This window comes from Salmo salar, chromosome ssa06 (assembly GCF_905237065.1).
Source record: "Salmo salar chromosome ssa06, Ssal_v3.1, whole genome shotgun sequence".
Taxonomy (NCBI): Eukaryota; Metazoa; Chordata; class Actinopteri; order Salmoniformes; family Salmonidae; genus Salmo; species Salmo salar.
The window spans coordinates 79,549,432-79,561,898 of record NC_059447.1 but is presented as its reverse complement, the minus strand read 5'-3'; the positions used below and the strand labels follow the sequence as shown (position 1 = coordinate 79,561,898).

At 42.5% G+C, this 12,467-nt stretch overlaps 1 pseudogene; it reads right to left on the bottom strand.

The window, feature by feature from the left end:
• LOC106608144 (myelin transcription factor 1-like protein) overlaps positions 1-12,467 on the bottom strand; it is a 286,795-nt pseudogene that overhangs the window by 62,617 nt on the left and 211,711 nt on the right.

The following is a 12,467-nucleotide window of genomic DNA, read 5'->3' as shown; positions in this document are numbered from 1 at the left end:
TTACTTTTAGATTTGTGTGTATTGTTGTGAATTGTTAGATATTACTGCACTGTTGGAGCTAGAAACACAAGCATTTTTCTACACCCACAATAACATTGCTAAATATGTGTACATGACCAATCAAATTTGATTTGAAGGGGGAGTTCTCATAGACCGCCAGCAAAAAAAAGCCTCTGTTTACATGTTGCTTATGACTGAATTTCACACTCCTTTTGGATTGTAATTGTATTTTAAGGCTTGTATGAATGCCCTGCTTAATATAATGTTTGTGTCATCATCACAAGTCAACTGCATTATACTTAACACTTCAACCAGTAAAATGGCTCTTTGGCTAGCTTTTGCTACAGCCTATATCGATGAGCGTTAACATTCTAGCTAACAACTGCTGCATCCAAAATAGTTATTTTGCAAAGATCACAACCAAATGCAATGTAAGCGACTGTTAAAGCAAGAATCAAAACCTAATTGTAAGCGTATGAGAACCCCATTTTATTAGAAGTAATAAAAAATGTAATCTAGGCTATGTTGATGGCGATGGCTTTTTTACTGCCGACAAGAGTTGCGTGCATCTATGCATAACGTCAGTGTGTCGTGTACGGAAAAGGGTCTATACAAAGACATTTATAGACGGTTATAAATTACTGTCAGAGCTTAGTGGAACTGAAAACAGATCAGTCTAAACAATCCACATACCGATCCAGCTGTCAGGTATACAAAATATGTCATATACTGTACACTGAGTGTACAAAACATTAGGAATTGTAGCAGACTGACCAGGTGAAAGCTATGATCCCTTATTGATGTCACCTCTGAAATCCTCTTCAACCCGTGTAGATGAAGGGGAGGAGACCGGTTAAAGAAGGATGTTTAAAGCCTTAAGACATGGACTGTGTATGTGCGCCATTCAATGCGTGGATGGGCAAGACAAAAGATTTAAGTGCCTTTGAACGGGGTATGGTAGTAGGTGCCAGGTGCACCGGTTTGAGTGTGTCAAGAACTGCAACGCTGCTGAGTTTTTCACGCTCAACAGTTTCCTGTGGGCATCAAGAATGGTCCACCATCCAAACTGTGGGACGCATTGGAGTCAACATGGGTGTAAAACGCTGTGTACTACCTTCACAGAACAGCGCAAACTGGCTCTAACCAGAATCGAAAGAGGAGTGGGAGGTCCCAGTGCACAACTGAGCAAGAGGACAAGGACATTAGTGTCTAGTTTGAGAAACAGACGCCTCACAAGTCCTCAACAGGCAGCTTCATTAAATAGTACCCGCAAAACACCAGTCTCAATGTCAACAGTGAAGAGGCGACTCCGGGATGCTGGCCATCTAGGCAGAGTTGAAAAGAAAAAGCCATATCTCAGACTGGCCAATAAAAAGAAAAGATTAAGATGGGCAAAAGAACACAGACACCGGACAGAGGAACTTTGCCTAGAAGGCCAGCATCCCCGGAGTCGCCTCTTCACTGTTGACATTGAGACTGGAGTTCTCAGACTAGACACCCTAATGTACTTGTCCTCTTACTCAGTTGTGTACCTGGGTCTCCCACTCCTCTTTCTAATCTGGTTAGAGCCAGTTTGCTCTGTTCTGTGAAGGGAGTAGTATACAGCATTGTATGAGATCTTCAGTTTCTTGGCAATTTCTCGCATCGAATAGCCTTCATTTCTCCGAACAAGAATAGACTGACGAGTTTCATAAGAAAGATTTTTGATTCTGGCCATTTTCAGCCTGTAATCGAACCCACAAATGCTGATGCTCCAGATACTCAACTAGTCTAAAGAAGGCCAGTTTTATTGCTTCTTTAATTAGGACATCAGTTGTCAGCTGTGCTAACAAAATTGCAAAAGGGTTTTCTAATGATCAATTAGCCTTTTAAAATGATAAACTTGGATTAGCTAACACAATGTGCCATTGGAACACAGAAGTGATGGTTGCTGATAATGGGCCTCTGTACGCCTATGTAGATATTCCTTAAAAAAATAGCAGTTTCCAGCTACAATAGTTATTTACAACATTAATAATGTCTACACTCTATTTCTGATCAATTTTATGTTATTTTAATGGACAAAAAATGTGCTTTTCTTTAAAAAATAAGGATATTTCTAAGTGACCCCACATTTTTGAACGATATTGTATATGTATATACTAGCCTCGCCCTGCACTGCAATCTGTTGTGTTGGGGGCTGCTGAACATACTGCGTGTCTTTTTGTCATTATGATGGGGTGCAAGCTACCTCCTGTGCGAGGCGTAGTTCCCAGTGATGTGTCCAGACCCGTCACATCCTGGAGTGGGACACCTGGGACAGAGAGGGGAAAAGGAGCGTGACTACAGGGGACAGGGTAAAACCAAGCTGACAGCATCGACACTATCAGGCAATTGGTCTATCAGGGTATTTGTCTGCTGTGAATCTAGAGACTAAAATAAAAACTCACAAGGGTCTACTGTATATCAGAGACATCAAAGAAATAAGGTTCTGCTTACTTGAGGTCTTGCGCATTGGTCATCATCATACTGCAGATGCTTTTGTCAGCTAGCTGGTAGCTGGAGAGACTAGAGAACACACAAACACGCAAGGATGACAGTAGATAACACAATGATAACATTAGATTCAGTTGCGCAACTTTCACTGGGGGGACATGTCCCCCTCACATTCTGAAATTGCATTTTTGTCCCCCCCAGTTTTATCAATGGAATGTGATACAAAACGAGGCAACGGTGTGCTTTAGGACCATGTGGTCAGGTAAGCTATTTGGAGTGTTTATCCGACTGGATGAAGAATATAATCATTATTATTATATCCCCTCACTTCTAAAACCAAAGTTGCGCCCCTGATTTAGATTACACACAATGATGACATTAGATTACACACAATGATGACATTAGATTACACACTGTGATGACATTAGATCACACAGAATGATGACATTAGATTACACATAATGATGACATTAGATTACACACAGTGATGACATTAGATTACACACAGTGATGATATTAGATTACACACAGTGATGACATTAGATTACACACAGTGATGACATTAGATTACACACAGTGATGATATTAGATTACACACAGTGATGACATTAGATTACACACAGTGATGACATTAGATTACACACAGTGATGATATTAGATTACACATCATGATAACATTAGATTACACACAGTGATGACATTAGATTACACACAGTGATGACATTAGATTACACACAGTGATGACATTAGATTACACACAGTGATGACATTAGATTACACACAGTAATGACATTAGATTACACACAATGATGACATTAGATTACACACAGTGATGACATTAGATTACACACAGTGATGACATTAGATTACACACAGTGATGACATTAGATTACACACAGTGATGACATTAGATTACACACAATGATAACATTAGATTACACACAGTGATGACATTAGATTACACACAGTGATGACATTAGATGAGGAAAATGGTCACTAGGTAAAGGTATAAAGGCTGTAAAGTAGTAACAAGGTGATGAGAAAATAAGCTTGTTTTGGCCTTACGTGATGAGCTCCTCCTTGCCCTCCTTGCAGGGGGCGTACTTGTGTTTTGGGCTGGGCATGGTCACGTCCCCTCCGTAGTGATGCTCATCTAGAAGGTCCTGGAACGGGTCCAGGTCCTCCTCCTGGTGGAGGGATGAAAGAAAAGAAGACTACATCATGTCACAATGGAGACCATAGATTCATAATGTACATCCTAGATGATTTGTTTCATTACATGATTATAGTTCATATGCACATCTCACATCCCAATTTTTTTAAATTACTCAGCAGATCCTATTACTTATATGTATAAAGCAATTCTCACAAAGAAACCCTGTCTACTTAATCTGTGTACTCATGCTCCACTTGTATAAACTTCCTTCGGTTTGCCGGACCACAGGAAGAGTAGCTGCTAATCGGGATCCATAATAAATACAAATACAAAATACTGGAAATGTTTAATCCATGCTCGATTAGCAAACCCAATAACTCTTACGATTAAACCCCTCAACTTCAAGCTTTTTAATCAGACACTGCAAATGTATAAATGTACTGCTTGGTTTGCTTTGTGTAATATCAGAGATTCAGAGTACAAGGTGTAAATAGGATCTACCCGTCATTAAACAATTGAGATTCACCCATTAAGTCAATGCAGTACCAGCAGCATCCAGTAGATGTCACTGAAAGACTATCAGTGGATACTAGATACACTCACCCTCCCTTTCCCCTGGGTGAGCCAAATCAAATCACCATTACCTGCATAGCCGTGGGAAGTAGTTTGGGTGTGGGGGTGCTGCGATGTTTTTGCAGAAAATGTTTTCCCTGCGCTGAAGACGTCTATATCGGTCCGCTCATACAGGACTAGCAAAGGCCCAGTGCACTACTTCCGTGAAATATATAAACAAAATTAAATGTATTTGAATGTTTTACCAGCATTTGTATCTTGAGTCTGATAAGTATCTATACAAAACAGTTAATCTAATAAAACTTGTGGAATATAAAAATACTTGCTTTGTATATGTTTTCCAGTTTCTTGAAATACTTTGCAAATGTAACTCATTTCTATGTGAAAACTGAAATGGTCTATTCATTCCTTTCACATTCTAGTAGACACTCTTATCCAGAGCAAGTTACAGTAGTGAGTGCATACATTATCCTACTGGTCCCCCGTGGGAGTCAAACCAACAACCATAGCGTTGGAAGCACCATGCTCTACCAGCTGATCCACATCATCACAAACCACTTGATGTCTGAATGTACTTAATCTTGCGTTGTTTTTCTTCATGGTGATGGAACGTCTACAAACCTAGACGACCAGCCTATGTACAATACAATAATGTACATTAAGTGGTTTGTAAGGATGTTAAATTAATACTGCACAAAAAGGGGATGTTTAAATGTTACTTGATCAAGAAAAATATTTATCTTGATATGGATGTTTTGTGTCCTTGCTCATAACTTTCCACCTTTTACTGTAAATGTTTGAGGACAGGGTTTTGTTCTTTCTGGATTCCATTAGAATGACATCCCAAGAAAGGGACAAGGCAACAACTCTTATAATTCCAACAATTGAATCCTGCAGAATTCTGTTCCTAATTATACAACTAGCTTTTGCCAAAGCATAGGTGCTGATATTTTTGTTGTTGCCTGAGCTACAGACGTCTATATCAATCCGTTAATACTAGAAAAGGCCCAGTGCACTACTTTAGTGAAGAAAAACAAACAATTATTCAGATTTTTCAGGGGTGCTGCAGCACCCTCAGCACCCCTACTTCCCGCGGCTATGATTACCTGTGTTCTGTCTATGGCTCAATCGGGAATATTGAACGCTCACTGGGAGTAAAATATGTTCTGTATAAACCATCTTTGAATTGTGTCTCCACTGTAAGAGAACATTGAAATAAAATGCAGCACCACTCTGTTCAATAGATTTGAATACCCCCAAAAATGATGAATACAATACCCGTAATGCTGCGGTCCTTCCCCATACCTCTTTGTGATCATCGTCGGTGATGCGCTTGATCTTGGTGTAGTCCACGGGCAGGTCCCAGCATTCGGCCTCGCTCATCTGGTAGCAGCGGCTGCTGTTGAGCAGGGCCTGGCGCTGGGTGGACATGGGCTGTAGGGGGGTCAGCACCGTGCCACTCCCCTCCAGACCCCCAGCTGCCCCCGGCTCACACTCAGGTCAAGAGTACTGCTGTCATCCATGTCACCATCAGGACTCTGTCAGAGAGATGGACAAATGGAGGGAGGGAGGGAGGGGCAGATCAAATTAAAGGAGGATGGAGAAGAGAGCAAGGGAGCACTGTAATTAGATGGTAGGAGGGAAAGAGGAGAGAGAGAAAGGAGAGGAGAGAAAAAGCAGAGAGGCAGAGAACGGGTTGAGAGATTGACAAAGCAGAGAGACAGAGAGAGGGTTGAAAGAGAGACAAAGCACAGAGAAAGAAAGGGTTGAGAGAGAGACAATGCAGAGAGAAAGAGAAAGAGTTGAGAGACAGAGACAAACCATAAACAGAGAGAAGGTTGAGAGAGAGAGAAAGCAGAGAGACAGAAATAGTGTTGAGAGATTGACAAAGCAGAGAGACAGAGAGAGGGTTGAGAGGGAGACAAAGCGGAGAAAGAAAGGGTTGAGAGAGAGAGAGAAAGCAGAGAGACAGAGAGATGGTTGAGAGAGAAACAAAGCACAGAGACAGTTAGAGGGTTGAGAGAGAGACAAATCAGAGAGACAGAGAGAGGGTTGAGAGAGAGACAAAGCAGAGACAGAGAGGGTTGAGAGAGAGACAAAGCAGAGAGACAGAGAGAGTGTTAAGACAGAGACAAATCAGAGACAGAGAGAGGGTTGAGAGATTAACAAAGCAGAGAGACAGAGAGAGGGTTGAGAGAGATAGACAAAGCATAGAGACAGAGAGAGAGTTGAGAGAGAGACAAAGCAGAGAGAAAGAGAGAGGGTTGAAAGAGAGACAAAGCAGAGAGACAGAGAGATGGTTTAGAGAGGGACAAAGCAGAGAGGCAGTGAGAGGGTTGAGAGAGAGACAAAGCAGAGAGGCAGAGAGATAGTTAAGACAGAGACAAATGAGATAGACAGGGAGAGGGTTGAGAGATTAACAAAGCAGAGAGACAGAGAGAGGGTTGAGAGAGAGACAAAACAGAGACAGAGAGGGTTGAGAGAGAGAGAGACAAAGCAGAGAGACAGAGAGAGGGTTGCGAGAGAGAGACAAAGCAGAGAGACAGAGATAGGGTTGAGGGAGAGACAAAGCTGAGAGACAGAGAGAGGGTTGAGAGAGAGAGACAAAGCAGAGAGAAAGAGAGAGAATTTAGAGAGAGACAAAGCAGAGAGACAGAGAGAGGGTTGAGAGAGAGACAAAGCAGAGAGACAGAGATAGGGTTGAGAGAGAGAGACAAAGCAGAGAGACAGAGACAGGGTTGAGAGAGAGACAAAGCAGAGAGACAGAGTGGGTTGAGGCAGAGACAAAGCAGAGAGAAAGAGAGAGAATTGAGAGAGAGACAAAGCAGAGAGTCAGAGCGAGGTTGATAGAGTGACAAAGCAAAGACAGAGAGGGTTGAGAGACAGACAAAGCAGTGAGTCAAAGCAGAGAGGCAGAGAGAGTTTTAAGAGACCCTTCGGATAGTGACCTGAATGCACGAATAAAACGGAGGTATTTGGATATAACTATGGATTATTTGGAACCAAAACAACATTTGTTGTTGAAGTAGAAGTCCTGGGAGTGCATTCTGACGAAGAACAGCAAAAGTAATCAAATTTTTCTAATAGTAATTCTGAGTTTAGTGAGCCCCAAACTTGGTAGGTGTCAAATTAGCTAGCCTGTGATGGCCGAGCTATGTACTCAGAATATTGCAAAATGTGCTTTCGCCGAAAAGCTATTTTAAAATCTGACATAGCGTTTGCATAGAGGAGTTCTGTATCTATAATTCTTAAAATAATTGTTATGTATTTTGTCAACGTTTTTCATGAGTAATTTAGTAAATTCACCGGAAGTTTTCGGTGGGTATGCTAGTTCTGAACATCACATGCAATTGTAAAAAGCTGGTTATTGATATAAATATGAACTTGATAGAACAAAACATGCATGTATTATATAACATAATGTCCTAGGAGTGTCATCTGATGAAGATCATCAAAGGTTAGTGCTGCATTTAGCTGTGGTTTTGGTTTTTGTGGCATATATGCTTGCTTTGAAAATGGCTGTGTGATTATTTTTGGCAGGGTACTCTCCTGACATAATCTAATGTTTTGCATTCGCTGCAAAGCCTTTTTGAAATCGAACAATGTGGTTAGATTAACGAGAGTCTTGTCTTTAAAATGGTGTAAAATAGTCATATGTTTGAGAAATTGAAGATATAGCATTTTTGAGGTATTTGTATTTCGCGCCACGCGATTCCACTGGCCCAGAGAGGTTAAGAGAGAGACAAAGCAGAGAGACAGAGAGAGGGTTGAGAGAGAGAGACAAAGCAGAGAGACAGAGAGAGGGTTGAGAGAGAGAGACAAAGCAGAGAGACAGAGAGAGGGTTGAGAGAGAGAGACAAAGCAGAGAGACAGAGAGAGGGTTGAGAGAGAGACAAAGCAGAGACAGAGAGAGGGCTGAGAGAGAGACAAAGCAGAGAGACAGAGAGAGGGTTGAGAGAGAGAGACAAAGCAGAGAGACAGAGAGAGGGTTGAGAGAGAGAGACAAAGCAGAGAGACAGAGAGAGGGTTGAGAGAGAGACAAAGCAGAGACAGAGAGAGGGCTGAGAGAGAGACAAAGCAGAGAGCCAGATAGAGGTTTGATACAGAGAGAGCGAGAGAGGGGTTGAGGGAGAAACAAAGCAGAGAGAATGACAGAGGGTTGAGAGAGAGACAAAGAAGAGAGACAGAGGAGGGTTGAGAGATTGTCAAAGCAGAGAGACAAAGCAGAGAGAATGACAGAGGGTTGAGAGAAAGACAAAGCAGAGAGACACTGAGAGGGTTGAGAGTGAGACATAGCAGAGAGGCAAAGCAGAGAGACAGTGAGAGGTTTGAGAGAGAGACAAAGCAGAGACAGAGAGGGTTGAGAAAGAGAGACAAAGCAGAGAGACAGAGAGAGGGTTGAGAGAGAGACAAAGCAGAGAAGCAGAGAGAGGGTTGAGAGAGACACAGCAGAGACAGAGAGGGTTGAGAAAGAGAGACAAAGCAGAGAGACAGAGAGAGGGTTGAGAGAGAGACAGAGAGAGGGTTGAGAGATTGACAAAGCAGAGAGACAGTGAGAGGTTTGAGAGAGAGACAAAGCAGAGAAGCAGAGAGAGGGTTGAGAGAGACACAGCAGAGAGGGTTGAGAGAGAGACAGAGAGAGGGTTGAGAGAGAGATGGAGAGAGGGTTGAGAGAGAGACAAAGATTAAAGACAGAGAGAGGGTTAAGAGAGAGAGACAAAGCAGAGAGACAGAGAGAGGGTTGAGAGAGAGAGACAAAGCAGAGAGACAGAGAGAGGGTTGAGAGAGAGAGAGAGACAGAGACAAAGCAGAGAGACAGAGAGAAGGTTTAGAGAGGGACAAAACAGAGACTGAGAGACAAAGCAGAGAGACAAAGAGAGGGTTAAGAGAGAGAGACAAAGCAGAAACAGAGAGAAAGTTGAGAGAGAGACAAAGTAGAGAGACAGAGAGAGAGACAAAGCAGAGAGACAGAGAGAGGGTTGAGGGAGAGACAAAGCAGAGAGACAGTGTTGAGAGATAGACAAAGCAGAGAGTAAGAGAGAGGGTGGAGAGAGAGACAAAAAGAGAGACGGATAGAATGTTGAGAGAGAGAAAGCAGAGAGACAGTAAGAGGGTTGAGAGAGAGCCAAAGCAGAAAGACAAAGCAGAGAGACAAAGCAGAGAGGCAGAGAGAGGGTTGAGAGAGAGAGAAAGAAAAGAGACAGAGAGAGGGTTGAGAGAGAGAGACAAAGCATAAAAAGAGAGAAGGTTTGAGAGAGAGACAAGGCAGAGAGACAGATAGAGGGTTGAGAGAGAGAAAAAGCAGAGAGGCAAAGCAGAGAAGCAGAGAGACAGAGTGAGGTTTGAGAGATTGTCAAAGCAGAGAGACAAAGCAGAGACAGAGAGGGTTGAGAAAGAGAGACAAAGCAGAGAGCCAGAGGGAGGGTTGAGAGAGAGACAGAGAGAGTGATGTGAGAGAGACAAAGCAGAGAGACAGAGAGGGTTGAGAGAGAGAAAGCAGAGAGACAGACAGAGGGTTGAGAGAGAGACAGAGAGAGGGTTGAGAGAGAGACAGAGAGCAGGTTGAGAGAGAGACAGAGAGCGGGTTGAGAGAGAGACAGAGAGAGGGTTGAGAGAGAGAGAGAGACAAAGCAGAGAGAGAGAGAGGGTTTAGAGAGGGACAAAACAGAGATGGAGAGACAAAGCAGAGAGACAGAGAGAGGGTTAAGAGAGAGAGACAAAGCAGAAACAGAGAGAAAGTTGAGAGAGAGACAAAGTAGAGAGACAGAGAGAGAGAGTTGTGAGAGAGCCAAAGCAGAGAGACAGTGATAGGGTTGAGAGAGAGACAAAGCAGAAAGACAAAGCAGAGAGGCAGAGAGCAGGTTGAGAGAGAGACAAAGCGAAACAGAGAGAAGGTTTGAGAGAGAGACAAGGCAGAGAGACGGAGAGAGGGTGGAGAGAGAGACAAAGCAGAGAGAAAGAGAGAGGGTTGAGATAGAGACAAAGCAGAGAGACAGAGAGAGAGTTGAGAGAGAGAGACAAAGCAGAGAGACAGAGAGAGAGTTGAGAGAGAGAGACAAAGCAGAGACAGAGAGAGGGTTTCGAGGGGGGCAAAACAGAGAGACGGAGACAGGGTTGAGAGAGAGACAAAGCAGAGAGACAGAAAGAGGCTAGAGATTGACAAAGCAGACAGACTGCGAGAGGTTTGAGAGAGAGAAAGTTGAGAGACAGAGCGAGAGTTGCGACAGACAAAGCAGAGAGACAGAGAGAGGGTTGCGAGAGAGACAAAGCATTGAGACGGATAGAGTGGTGATAGAGAGACAAAGCAGAGAGACGCATAGAGTGTTGAGAGAGAGACAAAGCAGAGTCGGAGAGAGGGTTTAGAGAGGGACAAAACAGAGAGACAAAGCAGAGAGACAGAGAGAGGGTTTAGAGAGATTGTTGATCTTGTTGGTATTCGTTGTAAATACTCTGTAAATACTTTGGGTCGCAATCTTTATAGGGTTGCTCTTTTAACCTGTTAGGGCTAGGGGGCAGTATTGACACGGCTGGATAAAAAAACATACCCGATTTAATCTGGTTACCACTCCTACCCAGTAACTAGAATATGCATATACTTATTACATATGGATAGAAAACACCCTAAATTTTCTAAAACTGTTTGAATGGTGTCTGTGAGTATAACAGAACTCATTTGGCAGGCAAAACCCTGAGACATTTTCTGACAGGAAGTGGATACCTGATGTGTTGTATTACCTTTAAACCTATTCCATTGAAAAACACAGGGGCTGAGGAATATTTTGGCACTTCCTATTGCTTCCACTAGATGTCACCAGCCTTTACAAAGTGTTTTGAGTCTTCTGGAGGGAGATCTGACCGAACAAGAGCCATGGAACGATGATGGCCCATTAGACACCTGGCGCGAGTTCATGTTGGGTACCCTCGTTCCAATACGTTATAAAAGAGTATGCATTCGTCCACCTTGAATATTATTCATGTTCTGGTTAAAAAGGCCCTAATGATTTATGCTATACAACGTTTGACATGTTTGAACGAACGTAAATATATTTTTTCCCTCGTTCATGACGAGAAGTCCGGCTGGCTTAGATCATGTGCTAACAAGACAGAGATTTTGGACATAAATGATGAGCTTTTTTGAACAAAACTACATTCGTTATGGACCTATGATACCTGGAAGTGACATCTGATGAAGAGAATCAAAGGTAATGGATTATTTACATAGTATTTTCGATTTTAGATCTCACCAACATGACGTCTAGTCTGTATCGCAACGCCGTATTTTCTGGGCGCAGTGCTCAGATTATTGCAAAGTGTGATTTCCCAGTAAGGTTATTTTAAAATCTGGCAAGTTGATTGCGTTCAAGAGATGTAAATCTATAATTATTTAAATGACAATATAATATTTTACCAATGTTTTCTAATTTTAATTATTTAATTTGTGACGCTGACTTGACTGCCGGTTATTGGAGGGAAACGATTTCCTCAACATCAATGCCATAGTAAAACGCTGTTTTTGGATATAAATATGAACTTGATAGAACTAAAAATGCATGCATTGTCTAACATAATGTCCTAGGAGTGTCATCTGATGGAGATTGTAAAAGGTTAGTGCATCATTTTAGCTGGTTTTATGGTTTTGGTGACCCTGTCTTTGAATTGACAAAACATTACACACAACTCTTGTAAATGTACTGTCCTAACATACTCTAAATTTATGCTTTCGCCGTAAAACCTTTTTGAAATCGTAAAACGTGGTTAGATTAAGGAGATGTTTATCTTTCAAAGGGTGTAAAATAGTTGTATGTTTGAAAAATTTGAATTTTGACATTTATTTGGATTCAAATTTGCCGCTCTTGAAATGCACCTGCTGTTGATGGAGTGCACCACGGGTGGCACGCTAGCGTCCCACCTAGCCCATAGAGGTTAAGGGTGGGAGTGTTACTAATACAAGTATCCTCTGTGTATTTCTCTCCTTCTCCCCTACTCACAGGTTGAGGGAGAGACAAAGCAGAGAGACAGAGAGAGGGTTGAGAGAGAGAGACAAAGCCGAGAGACGGAGAGAGGGTTGAGAGAGAGAGAGAGAGACAAAGCAGAGAGACAGAGAGAGGGTTGAGAGAGACAAAGCAAAGAGACAGAGAGTGGGTTGAGGCAGAGATAAAGCAGAGAGAGAACTGAGAGAGAGACAAAGCAGAGAGGCAGAGAGAGTTTTAAGAGAGAGAGAAAGCAGAGACAGAGAGAGGGTTGAAAGAGAGACAAAGCAGAG